This window comes from Pteropus alecto, unplaced genomic scaffold (genome assembly GCF_000325575.1).
Source record: "Pteropus alecto unplaced genomic scaffold, ASM32557v1 scaffold3, whole genome shotgun sequence".
NCBI classification, from domain to species: domain Eukaryota; kingdom Metazoa; phylum Chordata; class Mammalia; order Chiroptera; family Pteropodidae; genus Pteropus; species Pteropus alecto.
In genome coordinates, this window is record NW_006442484.1 from 45,069,196 (window position 1) to 45,086,570 (window position 17,375).

The 17,375-nt window shown below is 36.5% G+C and overlaps 1 non-coding gene across 1 annotated transcript; it reads left to right on the forward strand.

Moving 5' to 3' along the window:
- The first annotated feature begins 2,675 nt into the window (after positions 1 to 2,675).
- Positions 2,676 to 2,782, forward strand: LOC112470428. The gene has a single exon (XR_003042998.1). It is a non-coding gene; the product is annotated as a U6 spliceosomal RNA (small nuclear RNA).
- Positions 2,783 to 17,375: the final 14,593 nt, after the last annotated feature.

Genomic DNA, 17,375 nt, shown 5'->3' on the forward strand with positions numbered 1-17,375 from the left:
GCGTGTGTGTGCAGGTGTCAGTGCTCACAGAGAAGGCTCAAATGGGACTGCAGAGGTGAACTGTGGAGGGGGTGTGTGGAGGAGAGGGGGAGAGAGAGCACGTGTGTGTGTGTGTGTGTGTGTGTGTGTGTGTGTGTGTGTGTGTGTGTGTGTGTGTGTGTGTGTGTGTAGAAGACGTTCATTCACTACTTGGCAGAAGAATTAAGGTCCCTAGCAAAGTGAATACATTTCTCTAAAGGAATCTGGAAAGTCTATTTTCAAAACCTATCCAACTTTAACACCGGTTTTTGGTAATTTTGGACTAATAATTTTCTTCAGATAAATATAGAAATGTCTCAGAAAAAGATGACTCTTACCAAACTGAATTCTGTGAATTTGACTTAATAATTCCAATAAATGACTACTGGAAGTGATGCAAGTCAACATAGAAGATTTGACATCTAGTATGCCCAAATGAAGGGATAGCTGGAACAGAAATCCAGCCCTCTTAACCAAGAGCCCTGGCATGGGATGACATCAGCCCAGAGGATCGCCCTTTTTCTAGTTAGCAAAAACATGCAGTAGCATCTAGCAGCATGCCTAGGGAGAAGCCCTCACAATTAAAACTTGAAGAATGAATAAGACTTTGTCACTAATCCAATTTCAAATGTAACTGGTTCAAAATCACATGAAAGTCAATCATTTAGGCTTAATCTTTAGCCCATAAAAGAGATAATTCACACGAATTCACATGTGCAGTTCAGAGATTATTAGTAAATTTTCTCAAATATTCAGTTCTTACCTGAAGTATTGTGGTATCCTGTGATGTCTAAAGAAGAATAAACAATACTCTGTATTGGTGTTTTCCAGAGAAAGAGAACCAGGAGGACACATACACGTAAGAGGAGGTTGAGGAGATTTATTATGAGGAATTGGCTCATGTGATTATGAAAGCTGAGAAGTCCCATGAGCTGCCTTTGCCAAGTTAGAGACCCAGGAAAGCCAGTAGTGTAATTCAGCTGGAATCCGAAGGTTTGAAAACCAGGGAGGTCAATGATGCAATCCCAGTCTGAGGGCCAGACAAGAAGAGATGTCCCAGCACAATAGTGAGATGGAGAAAAAAAGAGTGAATTCTTCCTTCTGCCTTTTGTTCTACTCAGACCCGCAGCGTCCACCCACATTAGAAAGAAAGTCTGAGTATTTTCAAAACCTATCCAACTTTAACATTGGTTTTTGGTAACTTTGGACAAATTATTTTCTTCAGATGAATACAGAAATGTCTCAGAAAAATGGTTCTTACTGAACTTCTACTTTACTGAGTCTCAAATGCTAATCTCATCCAGAAACATTTTCACAGACACACCCAGAAATCATGTTTAACCTAAGCATGACCAGTCAAGGTGATATATAAAATTAACCATCATATGCCTTGTATTTCATTAATGGCCTTTTCCCCACAGAATTTACATTAACTTACATCTGTCTTTTTTTTTTTTTTTTTTATTCCATGGCATATCTGCCAGGGACCAACCAGGAGACAGAAACCATATCAGTAAATTGAACAAGGAAACTTTAATATAAAGATCGTTAACCAGTAAAAGGTATCTACTAAGAAGGATAGAGTGGACTCTAAGGGATACAGAAGTAGCACCTCTAGGAATAGCTACTAACCTTGGCTGAGGCAGAGTGAACAGCAAGGAAGAACTTAGAAGTTTAGAGGGGGCGTGGCTGCCACAGGAGTGTACATTCCACCTGTATGGGTCACAAGCGAACCATGAGGACTGCCGAGGTGAACATAACCAGTCATCTCCTGTAAATTAATCTACTGGCTCCATGTGAAAAACAGTATACCAAAAGAAAGGAAAGTCCTTTACCTCTTGCTCTAGCCTCACAGTGACTTTCCATCGCCCTCTATTGGCAAAGCCTAACATTTGGCCAGTTGTCAAAGAAGAAATGCCCATAAGGTCCAGCTCTAGAATAACAAAGCAAGGCAGAGGATGGATTTGTAGCTGAGAAGTCATAAGTTAATAACTGGCATAAATAGTAAAAATTTTAAGGACAGAGATTAGGTCTAATTCATATTTATTTTTTCTATAGCATCTAAAGTGTTAAACAGCAGTCACTCAATACATTTTTGCTCAATGATAATATATACAGAATAATTTGTAATAACTTTATTATTCTGCTCTTTTAACTAAAATTTTAGTTAATTTGGACAAATTAGAATGACTTCTAGAATGTCTTTTTCTTTTTAGTATTGCAAAATTAAAACTCAGAGGAGCCAAGGAACATTTTTTGATTTGTGGCATGAGTTTGTTCAAGCAAATATTTTTCTCTGTCTATTCAGGATTCTTTGTTTATAATCTCATGATAAAGAATTAATTAAAAAACTAAAACATTAAAGCACTTTACTGATCCATTATTTGACATAGGAGAATATTGGCAGGAATGGGACATAAGCTGAAGCAGAGCTAGGCCCTAGGCTGAAATGCGAGATAGGCAATGTCAGACTGCAGTTACCCTTTCGCTTCTTTTTTCAATGCCTGTGGCCTATCCCTAGACAACTTAATCTCTCTGTAGGCACCTGGTATCTCCATGGTATCTCCAGATTCTATAAGGCTGTCCATTATAAGCCATCTCTCTTCAGGCTGTGTCCAGCTTCTGAACTCTTATCCATATAAAGTCTTAATCACTTAGTGCTTGCTTCAGCAGCACATATACCAAAATTATAATGATACAAAGAAGATTAGCATGGTAACTGTGCAAGGATGACATATAAAGTCATCAAGTAGTCTATATTTTTATAGTATGCTACCATTTACTTATATAGAAGTGGAGAGAATTACAAAAGTATTTCTTATATTTAAAAACTAGAAGGTTCATAGAATGGGTTACCTATGGGGAACGGAACAAGAATAGAAGCTAGACTTCTTTTAAAATACTTTTTTGTAGATTTGAATTTGGAACCATGCAAACTATTTATAAAAGTAAAATTTAAATTCACTTTTAAATTTAAATTTTATTTTTTAATTAACCTTTCTAAAAATTAAAAATTTTAGCTTTTTAATTTAAAAAAATCCCTAAAAATGGAAAGTAAATGAAACTAATGAATTTAACCGCATCTAGTTGATAGCCTAACTATACAAGACAAATGCAAAGAGTTTCCATAAATGGATTAAAGGACAGCTCCTTGATCACTCTGCTTCATATGCTCTGGTCTCTTTGCTCTTCCTTCAACATGCCAACCATATTCCACCTCACAGAACTGCATTTTTAGTTCCTTTAGTTTAGAACAACTTTCTCATGGATATTTACTTGGCTTACACCTCCAATCATTCAACTCTTTGATTAAGTAGACCCTTGAGAGAGGCCTTCCTGAATCCTTTCCCTATCTTTATATTTCTTCATAGCACTTATTGCTACTTAGCATTATGTATATTTGTTTAGCTCTAACATTAGACTATAAGTCCATGAGGGCAGGAACTTTATTTTATTTATTGCTGTATCCACATAGTTTAGAACATGCTTGGCCTATTAAGAGGCACTCAGTAAATTTTTAGCAATGGGGTTGGAGAAGGAAGGGAGTAACTGTTAACTTTTTTCTTTACACACCTCTGCATTATTTGATACACCATCATAAGCATAAATCACTTAAAAAATTTAAAAACCAATGTTAGGAAAGTTTTAATAATTAACAATAATTGATAAGATTTATTACGTTATTCTCACTATGGTGCTTGCATTAATTAAACAAAAGGGACACATTCTTAAATGTTGAATTTCAGTTCTTGATGATGGACTTGGGTGTACTTTTAGGCAATAAGCCTACTCAATACTTTTCAAATTATATTCAAACTCTAATTGATCTATGGCAAGGCTATCCTTGTTTTAAAGTAGTGTATGTGTGGTTGTATGTGTGTGTGTGTTTGTGTACCTTCTTATCTATATATTGTCTGGAGTTTCTTTTATGTGATAGGAAGATGTTATGTCAATTTCAGCTCTATTTTTTAAGAAAATTAGTTACAAGTATAAGTCCTTATTCTGCTTCAAGAAATAAAATCCATCCGTATTCAGCAGACCCAGATATTTAACTTATGGTTAAAAAATAAGAAATTTTACAACACTAACAAAATATTTATGAGGATTCAAATTTTTCTGTTACTCTAGCCCCAGTGACGTCTTTAAGGGTAATATTCCTAGTCCTAGTGCCATGTTTTTTTATATACATATCTATCTATATCTACATCTGTATCTGTATCTATATAGATCTTACATCAATTTAGGGAATTATAGGGTTTCCATACAGTACTAATGCACCATGATAAACAATGCTTTATTTTCTTTCCACTTTTGGATTATCATGACTTTATGGAGGAATAACATGGTTACACAGCACAAATCACTCTTCCTTGGCTGCCTCTTACATCACTGATTTTAGTCAATTATTCCTTTACAGAGTTAGTTCAGACTTTTCCTTACCTGTCTCTCCTTTCTAAGAATTTCTGAACTATGGACTTTGATACTAAGGTTAATTTCCTATGGCATGTCCCCAAGCCAGGGAACTTGACTTAAAGTAGTGATGGCTGGCTATCTAGTAATTTAAAGGGAAATGTTGTTTTCAGAGGTAAAATGTCAAGGAGAAACATTCTACAAAATGGGGTCTGTAAATGGAAGCCTCAAGATTCATTTAAGCCTCAAGGATTAAATTTAAGTGCTTGCTGAACTTGCCCTTCTTGATTTGAACTGGAGGAGAGCATAAGCAAAACATGCAAGTTTTAAATGTAAAAACTTGTATTTAAACTTGAAGTAGAAAATATGGTCAGACAAACATTCGTGATCAATAACTATAGCAAAGTATATATAGCAAAGGAAAGCAAAGTTCCTAGTAGATAAAGGTTTTAATTTAGAGGGTCCCATTCCCATGTGATGGGAACACAGGAAAGCCACACATGGAAAAGCACTTGTTTTATCTGGTCATATTTTTGCTCAATCTTGTAGAAATCTTACAGGGCTGGTCAATTATTTCAGGAGAATGGCCATATGTTCACGGTAGCCACATGTTATTTAATTGCAAATTCTTTCAGTTGTTCCCGATTGTTTTTTTGGTCAGATTCCATCTGCTTTTCTTGACCATTTAAGGGAGTCCTCTCTACTTGTTCTACCAGAGAACTCCTACCAGCAGAGAGGCACAAACTAATCCCCTACAGAAGTATAGCCTTCGAGGACCAGGGAAAGTTTTCAAAAGGTCCCTGTTCTATTTTATCTTTTAAAAAATCATGCAATATTGATATCATACTTTATTGCAGAGATAGAGATAATTTAAAATACTCTAACTCATCAATTAAATTACTTAATTCTCCCCCTCGTTATTTTTTAATAAACTGATATACCAGAAGCTTGGTCATGTTTTTCTGTGGTTTTGCTCACTTCTTACCCCACCACTGCCTACTACAAGAGTGCAAGGGCCTCTGCTTTAGGCGGGAAGATTTATCAGGTCTTCCTCTTTCTGGCCTGTTCATCCCATGTCCTATGGCTAATAGAGGAAACATTAATATATAACAATATGGACAGCAGGTAGATAATCCATCTTTCTGAACACTCACTAGACCATGGCAGATTATATACAAATTCTTTTTTAAGATCATAACAATTTTAATTTCTTGAGTTAACTTTAATTAAATCCTTCTCTCTCACCCCATTTCCTCACTATCTTTCAACCTCTTGGTTCAAAAAATCCCATTAATGTTTTTTATACTATGTCCTTATGTCTGATCATCATCAGTTAACCTCATTTGATCACATAGCATGTTGATAGTTCTGGGGAATGAACTGGAAGGGGGTGGGAACCAGGTATCTCTGAGGTGTTCAAGTTAAACTAAGGGCCTGAAGTGATAGCTTCTTTCCTCATACAAAGGCTGTGACTTCTTCAGCTAAGTTTTAGAGTTGACTTTTGGTAGAATTATGCCCTTCTCCAAAGATGTCAACGTCCTAATCCTCAGAAACTGTGAATATGTTACCTTATTTGGCAAAAGGGACTTTGCAGATGTGATTAAGTTAAGGATTTTCAGATTAGAGATTATCTTGGATTATCTGGGTGAGCTCAATTTAATCACAAGGATCCTTATACGTGAAAGAGGGAGGCTGGAGAGTCAGAGTCAGAGAAGAAAATTGACGATGTAAGTAGAGTTAGAGTGATGCAGCATCAGAAGGACTCTACTGGCTGTTACTGGATTTGATGATATGGAAGGAGGCCACCAGTTTAGGAATGCAGGCATCCTCTGGAATCTGCGAAGGCAAGGAAATGGATTCTCTCATAGAGCCTCCAGAAGGAGTGCAGCTCAGCCAATACCTTAATTTTATTTCAGACTACCGTCCTCTAAAATTCTAAAATAATAAATTTGTGCTGTTTTAAGTCACCAAGTTTGAAGTAATTTGTTACAGCAGTAGTAGGAAAGTAGTAGTCAAACTCTTGTGTGATTCCAAGCATAAGTCTTTAACTTGGAAGTGCAACTCAAGGAGAAGGGATGGGGCCTTAATTTTAGAATTCAGGCAGCTAGGTTCCCAGTGTTGTATGGGTTGAGTCACACATTACGAATTTTAGTTTAGCAGAAGACCAGGGAGATAAATAGCAGGGGTGTGCTCTGACAAATGATAGCATGATCTCCAAGATCATAGTAAGTATACTAGCCCGCTGACTATATAATAGGACCAGGCCCATCCTGGGCACCCAAAGTTTGAGAGGACAGGAAAAAAGCCAAGTATCCAAGAAACTGGATAGAAATATATCAGAAGAGAAGATTGATATCTCTAGGTAGGTTGCTGAAATGCTCTTGAGCACAAAGCAATCAAACACTTACTGAACCACACTTACTTCTAGAAGAGCTAAAAATATCTTTTCAGGTTTGCCTACAAGTTGCTCTTGGGGTAGAAAACCCTGCAGGAAGAGGGTAGCTAGAGGAGCGTTATCAATGACAGGGCATTGGTCAGGAAAGGAAAAGAGTGAGGCCCAGGAAGTGTGAGATGGTGTCAGTTCAATGATGAGTCGGTTTTACTAAAAGCTTACTGGAGGGTAAAAGTCAAAGACTTCTGGATTCACACTTCTTCATTATTCAGGGGACATATCAGGTGGCACTGGCAGTAAGTCTAGACACATTCTTTTTTTTCTTCCCCCACTGAAAGCACTCTATTAATATCTTACTAGTATTAGTCTACTCTTATTCAGTCTACTGTCTTCATCTCATTTATTTATGCATTCAGTAAGCATTTCATTTATTTATTATATACAATTGTGAGACTGTTTTCCAAAGATATTTCTTTGGTGAAAACTCTAGAATAAAATGTATGTGAACTGATTAAAGCCATTTTTTTGGTCCTCCTATTACTCAGCTATTAAAACCCTCTGGTTTAGCCAAAGTGGTTCACTTTCTATCCTCCAAACAACCTTTGCATAAGAGTCTTTTTGTAACTTTGGCTGCTTTGCTCTGGCAAAGCTCACAGTCTTTGGTTACTTCTAACATATAGCAGCAAGACATGTGCTATCCAAATATATCTGAAGGCTAAAAACAAAATAAATCAAGGGAGTAGGTGGAAAGTTAAGAATAAGAACAAAGTCTTCTTAACTGTCTCTATTTGCTATTGCTGCTGCCAGATTATCTGGGAAAATGGAATTACCCTTGAGATTTGTTAATTCCTTCCCACACTAAGTTCTCCTGCTTCAGAGTTTTTATTGAAATTGGACCTCTAGCTTGCCAAAATATTGACTCTTGGACTACTCATCCCGTGCTTTTATATCCAACCAACTTTATCTTAAAAAAAAAAAGGAAAAAAACACAAAACTTTTAAAAATTGTATAAGTAATGTATGAATATGGATGTATAAATAATCTAAACAATATAACATTATATAAAGCAAAAACTATAGCTTTTATCTATCTTCCTCCCCAATATTATTTTCCTTTCCAGGTAATCACTATTAACAATGTGGTGTGTATCTTTCCAGATCTTTCACTGTTTTCATGTAGGAAATATATAGATATAGTTTTAAACTTTCTTAAATAAAAAATATCTTTTAAACAAATAGTGTTGGGGAAATTGGATATCTACATGCAAAATAGGTAGACCCTTACCTTACCATATATAAAAATTAACTAAAAATAGGTCAAAGACCTAAATGTAAGATCTAAAACTATAAAACTCTTAGGGAGAATCTTCATGACATTGAACTTGGTAATGATTTCTTGGCTCTGACACCAAAAGCACAGGCAACAAAAGAAAAAAAATAGATAAATTGGACTTCATCAAAATTAAAAATTTTGCATCAAAGGACGCTATCAAGAAAGTAAAAAGATGGCCCACAGAATAGGAAAAAATATTTACAAATCATGTATCTGATAAGGAATTAATATCCAGAATATATAAAAGTCTCCTACAACTAAACAACAAAAAACCCAAATGACCCAATTAAAAAATGGACAAAGATATTGAATAGATCTTTCTCCAAACAAGATATACACATTTCCAACAAGCACATGAAAAAATGCACATCACTAGTCAGAAAGGAAATGCAAATCAAAACCACAGTGAGATACTACTTCACACCCATTAGAATGGCTATAATCAGAAAAAAAAAGAAAAATACCAACTGTTGATGAGGATGTAGAGAAATTGGAATCCTTGTGCATTGCAAAAGGGAATGTAAAAAAGCTGCTGTTGAAAACAGTGTGATGGTTCTTCAAAAAGTTAAACACAGAATTATTGTATGATCCAGCAATTCCACTTTTAGGTATATACTCAGAAGAATTAAAAGCAGAAACTCAGATATTTGTATACAATGTTCATAATAGCATTATTCACAATAGCTGAAAAGTGGAAATGACACAAATGTCCATTAACAAATAAATAATAGATAAGCAAAATATGGTATATACACACAATGGAATATTATTCAGCCTTAAAAAGGAATGAAATTCTGATACATGCTACAACATGGGTGAAACTTGAAAAATTATGCTAAGTGAAATAAGCCAGATGCAAAATAACAAATATTGTATGAGCCTACTTATATAATATACTTAGAATAAGCAAATTCACAGAGAAAGAAAGTAGAAGTTATCAGAGGCTTGAGGGGAGAGTAAATGAGGAATTATTGTTTAATGGGTACAGAGTTTCTGTTTGGAATGCTGAAAAAGTTCTAGAAATGTATAGTAATGATGATTGTATAACATATCAGTGTACTTAACGTCACTGAAGTGTACACTTAAAAATGATTAAAATGGTAAATGTTATATTTTGCACATTTTGCCATAATAAAAAATCAAAAAATTGTATCTTGATTTTTCAATAAATATGTATTAGTAATTTAATTTCAGAAAACACATAGCTATCTCAATCTCTTAAAAATAATGTTTAAAATTTTATAATGGAAAGTTTAAACATATTTAAAAATAAAGGGAATAGTATATTAATTTCCCACCTATCACCCAGCTTCACTAATTAACAACACATGTCAAACTTTTTTCTTCTATTCTCCCTCTCATTCACTTCTTTCCCCCTCATCTCATGTTATTTTAAAATAAATTCCAAAAGTCACATTTAAATTTTTGAAAAATTTAAATATTTAAGTTATAAATGTTTAAGTATGAATCTCTATTAGGATTTCTGAAAAACTACCACAATACTATTAATTACATGCAAACCTAAAATATTTAACACTAATTCCTTAATATCATCAAATATGTAGCCAGTGTTCAGATATTCCTGATTGTCTTATAACATTAACAATTGATTTGTTGAAATTAAGAATCTGTACAAGTTCCACACATTGTAATTAGTTATATGTCTTTTAAACTATAGATTTTTGCTCTTCTTTCAAATTTATTAGTTGAAGAAACTTGATTGTTTGTCATGTAAAGTTTCTCGCATTCTGGATTTTGCTAATTTTATCCTCATGGTGTCGTTTAAAATGTGCATTTGAACTCTATATTTCCTACAAATTGCACAAATATGTTTTTAAAAATGTTTTTTTAAAACTCCAAACAACACTGAAATAGGACGAAGAAACTGAAGTATCTCTTCATGTGCTTATCCCACCCCCATTCCAGAAGTTATTAATGTTGCCAATTTATCACAGACATTTTCTATCCATGTAAAAATGTAGGAACTGGAATGATGTTTCTTTTTCCAATTACAGTTGACATTTAATATTATTTTATATCAGTTTCAGGTGTACAGAGTAGTGGTGAGACATATATATGATTTACAAAGTGATTCCCCCGATTAATCTAGTACCCACCTGGCACTATATGTCGGTATTACAATATTATTGACTACATTCCCTATGCTTTACTTTACATCCTCATAACTATTTTGTTATGACCAATTTGTATTTCTTTTTTTTATGGGTAATATTTTTTATTTTGTTTTTTTTTAATAATTTTCTTCAATGATAGTTGGCATACAATATTATATTAGTTTCAGGTGTACAACATAGTAATTAGACATTTATATAACTTATGAAGTGATCACCTTAAAAAATCTAGTACCCATCTGACACCATACATAGTTATTACAATATTAGACTATATTTCCTATGCTATACTTTACATTCCCATGATAGGACAGGAATTTATTGAAAAGGTATTGGGAGGTACTAGAACTTTGATATATCTCAATAAATATATTTTATTTTGCATATATCAAACAATATTGCTTACAAACAAAAATAATAAATAATATTTATTGAGCACTTAAAATGTGCTGGATACTCTCCCTATTACAAGTATTATCTGATCTAAAACATAGCCTTATAAGGTAAATACTCTTAAATCCCATTTTTAAAAATGAGATGATTGTGGAGTAGGGAGATTAAATGGATTGTCCAAGGTTACTCAACGAATAATCTTGGGGTTGAGAGTTCAAAGTTAAGTTTTGTCTTACACTAAAGTCCACTGTTTTTATTTTATACTCACATGATAACATAAATTGAAAACTTTACTGTAAGGTAATCGCTTGAAAATAAATGATCTGTGATAACTGGAAACATTAAATATTGTTTCACTTGCTATTATATGATAAGAGATGTCTGCTGAAAAAATACACACTTTTATAGCTTTCCTTCCATTCTTAAAAACACTTCACAGGCATGAACTAATGCTAGAGTTACTGGCCAGAAAATCCTCAGCATGCACATCAAAATGTACCCACGTGGGGGCACCCACAATGCAGCTTTTCTGCCTGTTCACCTGCCCAGAAGCTTCAAGCCCAGCAGAGCTGGAGTTGAGCCAGCTGATGAATTCAGTCTGTTCTACAGAACTCAAGACGGTCAGATCTGATGTCTCAAGGAAGAGCCTCCCATATCTCTAATTCTGGGAATTATTTTGCTTAGCATGTTGTCCACACAAAAAATTATTATGTGCTATTAAAACAATAATTAGTGCATTTGCTACAGGCCAAATATCCTAGATATATTAGGATTCAATGACCAAGAACTAAAAATAATTTACTGATTAAAAATTATATATTTGTTTAAAGGAGTTTTTGGACTTATGCTATGCCAAAATTAGGAGCATGATAATTAATTGGCAGGAGTAAAAATTTGGCATAAAATCAAGCTAAGTGCTTTAAATTGATCTTGCTTGTGTTCATACCAGAGGCATGCTCTCTGATATTGGTATCTATATAAAATATATATAGAAAAAATATGTGTACGTTTATGGTAGTTCAAGGAAAACTTCTGTAGGTATTGCTGCTGAAGTCATCTCTAGGTCAGTCATTTAGCCCTCAGAAGCATCAGATAATAGAGATGCTCCTGAGATATACTGATGTCCAAGATGTCATTGACCTAGATGCAGTGGCTATGACTCTTCCTAGAAAAGGTTATTATTCTAGAGCATAAGGAGTGAAGATATTGAAATGAGGTTATACCGGACATGGCTATCACAGTGTCTTTTATACCTACCGCCTTGGCTAAAGAGGCAGATGAAGACAACAGTGTTTTATATCTTATTGATCCACCTTTGATATGGCTGATTGCAGTAGAGGGAGCCAAAATATAGAACAGAGAGCAGCTGGGCGGCCTGGCTCAAAACTCTACTCAAAGAGTGACAACCAGACCAATCATATGCTCACTCATAGGAGCTTAATTTAGGAAGCAGAATAGGACGTGGGTAACATTGAAAACTGATACAAAAGGCTGTATCGAGGGGGTATAATGTAGAAAAGAGGTCAAGATCAAAGCTGGGTTATAAGGAAGCTAAACTGTAGTGAAGGTGAGACAATAATTAAGCAGAAGTTATGAGAAGAAGAAGAGAATGAATCCAGTCTTCAGTGGGAGGAAGAGCAAGAAGTGAGGAGAAGCAGAGACAGGGAGAGGCTGAGCCTTGCTTGTGGTGGAGCACTTGAGAGAAGAGCCACGGCTCTTGTTCCTGAGGGTCCTTGGGTATCGTTCCAGTCTGGACCCTGTTCATTAGTTGATATGTGGTCCTCGGTCCACCCTGAGTCTTACAAAAAACAGTCATTACTTGTGGAAACTTCAGTGACTATCTCTCCCCTCTCCAACCAAAGAAACTAATTGGAATAGGAGTCTTTTCAGAGTCTTTTTAAAAAAAAATTGTGGTAAAATACACATAACATAAAATTTACCACTGTAACTTTTTAAATGTATAGTATAGGGGCATTAAATACATTCACATTGTTGTATAGCTATCACCACTATCCATCTTCAAAACTTTATCATCATCCCAAACTCTGTACCTATTAAACAGTAGCTCCCCTGCCCCTTCTCTGCAGGCCCTAGTAGTCAATATTATACCTTCTGTTTACCTATGAATTTGTGTGAGTCCTTTTAGAATAAATATTATTGCTATTAAATGGTTAAGATATTAGTTATACAGTAAACCTGTAAGTGACAAAGCCACTGCCTAGAGTTTTGGGGGAGCTGGAATTATCCCAAATAGCCTGGAAAGTGTAGGCTATTTATTGTGTGCAGTCAATCAACTGCAGGTGGAATGCAAACCAGACAGGAAACCAAACCTGAGGGGGAGGCCCCAAGGGAGTCTGACATGTTGAGCTATGGTCTTTTGCCATGTTGTAGCAAAGAGATTGGTGTGTTCAGAGGAACACTTTCTAATTGTATGAATAAAATGACCCTATCTGGTGAGGGGGAGGGGCAGGGAAAGCCTAAGATCTGAGAAGATAGGAAGCCAAAAAAATTGTGGGTTGAGGTCTGCCATCTCTATTTGGCTAGCATAGAATTATTACAGCAATATGACTCCTGAAGCCCATACTTTGGAAACATTTTTCTAAGAGGCTTTGAAGTGCCATAGAATATATATTTTGCCAGTGGTCATCCTATACCCTAAACAGTGGGTCTATGAGAAGATGAGAGTAAGCTTAAGCATTACGAGGCAAGGACTTTGGGGACTGGCCTGACCAGTTTCCAAGGAAGCTGGCTGGATGAAGTCCAAATCATGAAATCCAAATTAAGGTATCAGATAAGGTGAGCTGGGATCCTGCAGCAAGATTCTCAGAGCAGTAGCTATGCTGGTGATACTCGGTGGGTAATATCATTTTAGTTCAAGTGAAAACAAGATCCCAGACAGCATGTGGGGATCAGGGAACATGGTCCAGATCCTGGGAAAAATAGATTGGCAAGGACTAGGTGGATTGATAGATTTCCAGCCAAGCAAACACATTCAAGGCAGGGCTGGACCATTAAATAAACCAGAACAGTGTCAAAAGCCTACTCCTACTAACTGAATTTCTATGTAATTTATGTAAAAGGCTGCTGTTCACTTCTTTCAGGCAAGATTGATGGAAGGAGAGAGAAGCAGCATCTAAAGATAGCCATGCTTGTTCTCTTTAGCATACCAATGGGGTGGGACTGAGCTGGAAATTCGAACATCTTAACTGCCTACTTCTCGGTTTGAGTATGCAAGAACAGAGAGTGTAACAACCAGTGTCTTGCTATAGAGTCTTGATATGTTCCATGGCTTTATTGACCAATCCCCTCTTTTAAAACATTTCTTGTAAGGCTAAGTGGGCATTGTCCTGAGAAAATGCAACTTCCCTACTTCAGAGACCATCAGCCAAACTCTGGACATGGAACTGGTGTGTTTGATCAGGGCGTTCATGCTGCCAGCTGACCCGGGAGATGGTGTAATGGCACTGACCAATGGGATTCCATGTTATTCTATGTGCTTTGTCCATCCCTGTTATATGCCACTCAGATCCTCCTTCAATGGATTTTATTACCCAGCTGTTAAGATTGTTGATGGCAGACAGCTTTCAGTTGTCAGACATGTTAGGAATTACCTAACCAAGGAGAATGTCCTTACCCAAAGTCTCACCCTTTTTAGGGCAACCCATATCCAATGATTGATCAGTGGGGAATATAAAGGCACTGACATCTAAGCCCAACTTGAGACAATACTGAACGGCCTTTCTAACTCTAGCATTTCCTATAGAGTCAATGCTGATGCAGCTTGACTTTTCCCTCTGCACAATTTTGTTTTTGTTCCTGTATGGTCTAAATGTTTATGTCTCCCCCCAAATTCATATATTGAAATCCTACCCCCCAAAGGTGATGGTATTAGTTGATGGGAGCTTCAGGAGTTGACTAGGTCATGAGGGTGGAGCCCTCATGAATGAGATCAGTGCTGTTATTAAAAGGACCTCACAGAGCTCCCTTGCTGTTTCTACCCATATGAGGGCAGAGCAAGAAGATGCCAGTTATGAACCAGGAAGAGGGTCCTCACCAGAAAATGTGACCGTGCTGGTGCCTTGATCTTGGACTTCTAGCCTCTGGAATGCTGAGAAATAAATTTCTTTTGTTTATAACCTACCCAGTTGGTGATGTTTTGTTATAGCAGCCCATATGAAGATAGTCCCCTTCCTTCCACAGTTGTTCATCTCAAGGGTATGCCTTTATAAACATCCTTGCCATGGGCTTCAGTTTATAACTTGGTGTTCATTCTTGGTTTCTGTTCTCAAGTCCCTGTTCTGGTGACCTGTCATATATCCCAGTCATCACACTGGGGCCTGGTTTTGTTCTGACTTTGATCTCAGCGTGGGTACTATTGCCTTTTGGTTTTCATTTAGAGAAAATTTGGCAACACTGGCTAAATACCAGTAGCATTCCTTATGTGTGTACAGCCAGAAATATTTTCCAACATTTTCAAACACTCCCTAGCTTGTCGTGCTAGGCTAATTGAAAACCATGCCTTCCTAGGGCCCGGGGCTCTGCACTGAACCCAGCCTGGGACCTCGTTGTCTGATGTCAGAGCATTCCTCACCATTTCCCTGGATTTTGCTGTGCCCTATTCTGTTCACGTGTTAGATGGTTGAATGGCCGCTCTTTCATAGGCCCATATGTCAGAACCAGAGGAGACTGAGACAAGGGAAATGAGGTGAGGGCTAGTAATAGGTCCACGCAATGTCATTGTTAGGTGTAATCACTGTTATAAAAAGAATAGTGGCCACTTAATCACAGCTTACTACATGCTTCCACACATAGCTCATCATTTAATTTTCATAACAGCCCTATGAGAAATAATAGTATCTACAGGTAATATTTTATAGGTAGGGAAATTGAGGTACAATATAATTAAGTTACTTGCCGAACGTGACACAGCTAGCAGATGATAGAACTGAGATTCCACCTTAGGAAGCTAAATCCAGTTACTTAACTTCTCACCTCATGTTGTTTTTTGTCAGTGTTAAGTTGGACCTCGACAAAGCCAGTAGCAGTACAAAGGGCCATCGTTGTCATCTTAAATAGATTAGTTGCTGGAAAAGGGAAGGAAAACCGAACATGAGTTGGTTAAGTCTCAGTTTCCATGGAATTATGTTAAGATTTTATCCATAAACCTGAGTTTTCATCAATTCAGAGCTTCCCAACAGTGAATTGTGTGTGTGTGTGAGATCCCGATTTCTTGCACTCAGAGTGGCCAGGTCTTCAGCAACTTCTCCCATTCACTCTATTGGGATGTACAAATACTATCACGTCTATGCGTGTCTTGCTGTGAAATGCGTATGGAAAGCATAGCAAATTAGTGGATATTTCATGTTTTTCTGTTCTTACTTTCTTAATCAAATACTTATACTAATACTAAATATGCTGGGTAAGTTTGAGGCCTAAAGGGGTTTTTATTATTATTATTTTTGCTTTTTATTAGTTCAATTTAGATGGTCTGAAGTTTATATTTTCTGATATCAGTTCTCTTCCTGTCTGGGAAGAAAGCAAGGTTTTAGTATTTGAGACACAAAGAGGAGTGAGATACCAGTAGAATAGTTTGGGGATATTACATTAGAAGATGTCGAATTCAATGAGATTAAAAAAACACACCAAAATTGGGAGCCAACTTAAATATGGTGCTGTGAGATAGGGTGATCTTAAAAGTAAGTGACTCACAGAGCACATAGGGTAACATGAATTTTTAATCTTATCTAAGGGTTTAAAAAACTGATCAACCAATCAAAGAATTATTTAAGCAAATTTCTAAACAAATGTGCTTTCAATAAAGACTTACCTGCATTTGCAAATGTCTGAAATATTTCTCCTCAAAGCTTGTGAGAGGTAATCTGAGTACTCAGAACAGCATTGCTTCTCAAACTTTGCTGCACATTAGAATCTCCTGGGGAGAATTTAAAACAAGGCCTTGGCTGCTCTCTATACCAATTAAATCAAGAATCTCTGGGCTTGAAACATCAGCATCCGTATTTAAAAAAATTTCTCAAGTAATTTGAACGTTCGAGAATATGGTTTAGAGCAGCCGTTGTCAAACTTGAGCTGTATTAGAATCACCGAGAGGGCTTCTTAAATTGTAGATCACTGGGTCCCACCCCCCAGAGTTTCTGATTCACTAGGTCTGGTGTGAGGCCTGAAAATTTACATATCTAGCAATCTCCCAAATGGTGCCAATGCTGCTGGTCCACGAAATCCCACTTTGAGAACCACTGATTTGGAGAGTTATTTACATATTTGTTAATGCCATTTGAAGACATGTAAGTCATGATTTTTTTTTTTTTTTTGCTGGGCAGCTTAAGTAGATGCAACATTCTTGGAAAGGACTCTAACCACAGTTGTGAGCGCACTGCACACACAGGTTCTTTGGCAGGGTTACATTCATGCCCATCTGTTAGGCTGGCAGCATGCCCATGGAGAATGTGCAGGGCATAGGTGCTAACCAAACACGGTTGTAGAGGGGCAGCTTTCATCACACAGCAAGCGTCATTTCTTGGGCCAGGCAATCCTGCTGTTAGCAAACAGCTCCAATCTGAGGCCACATGCTTCCTTACATTTGTAGATGCTGAGGACAGATTTAAAAATAAATAATCAACAAATGGTTGATTATAGTTCTCCCTCAATCTGCCTTAGCATTGTAATTTGGCATGTAGGGA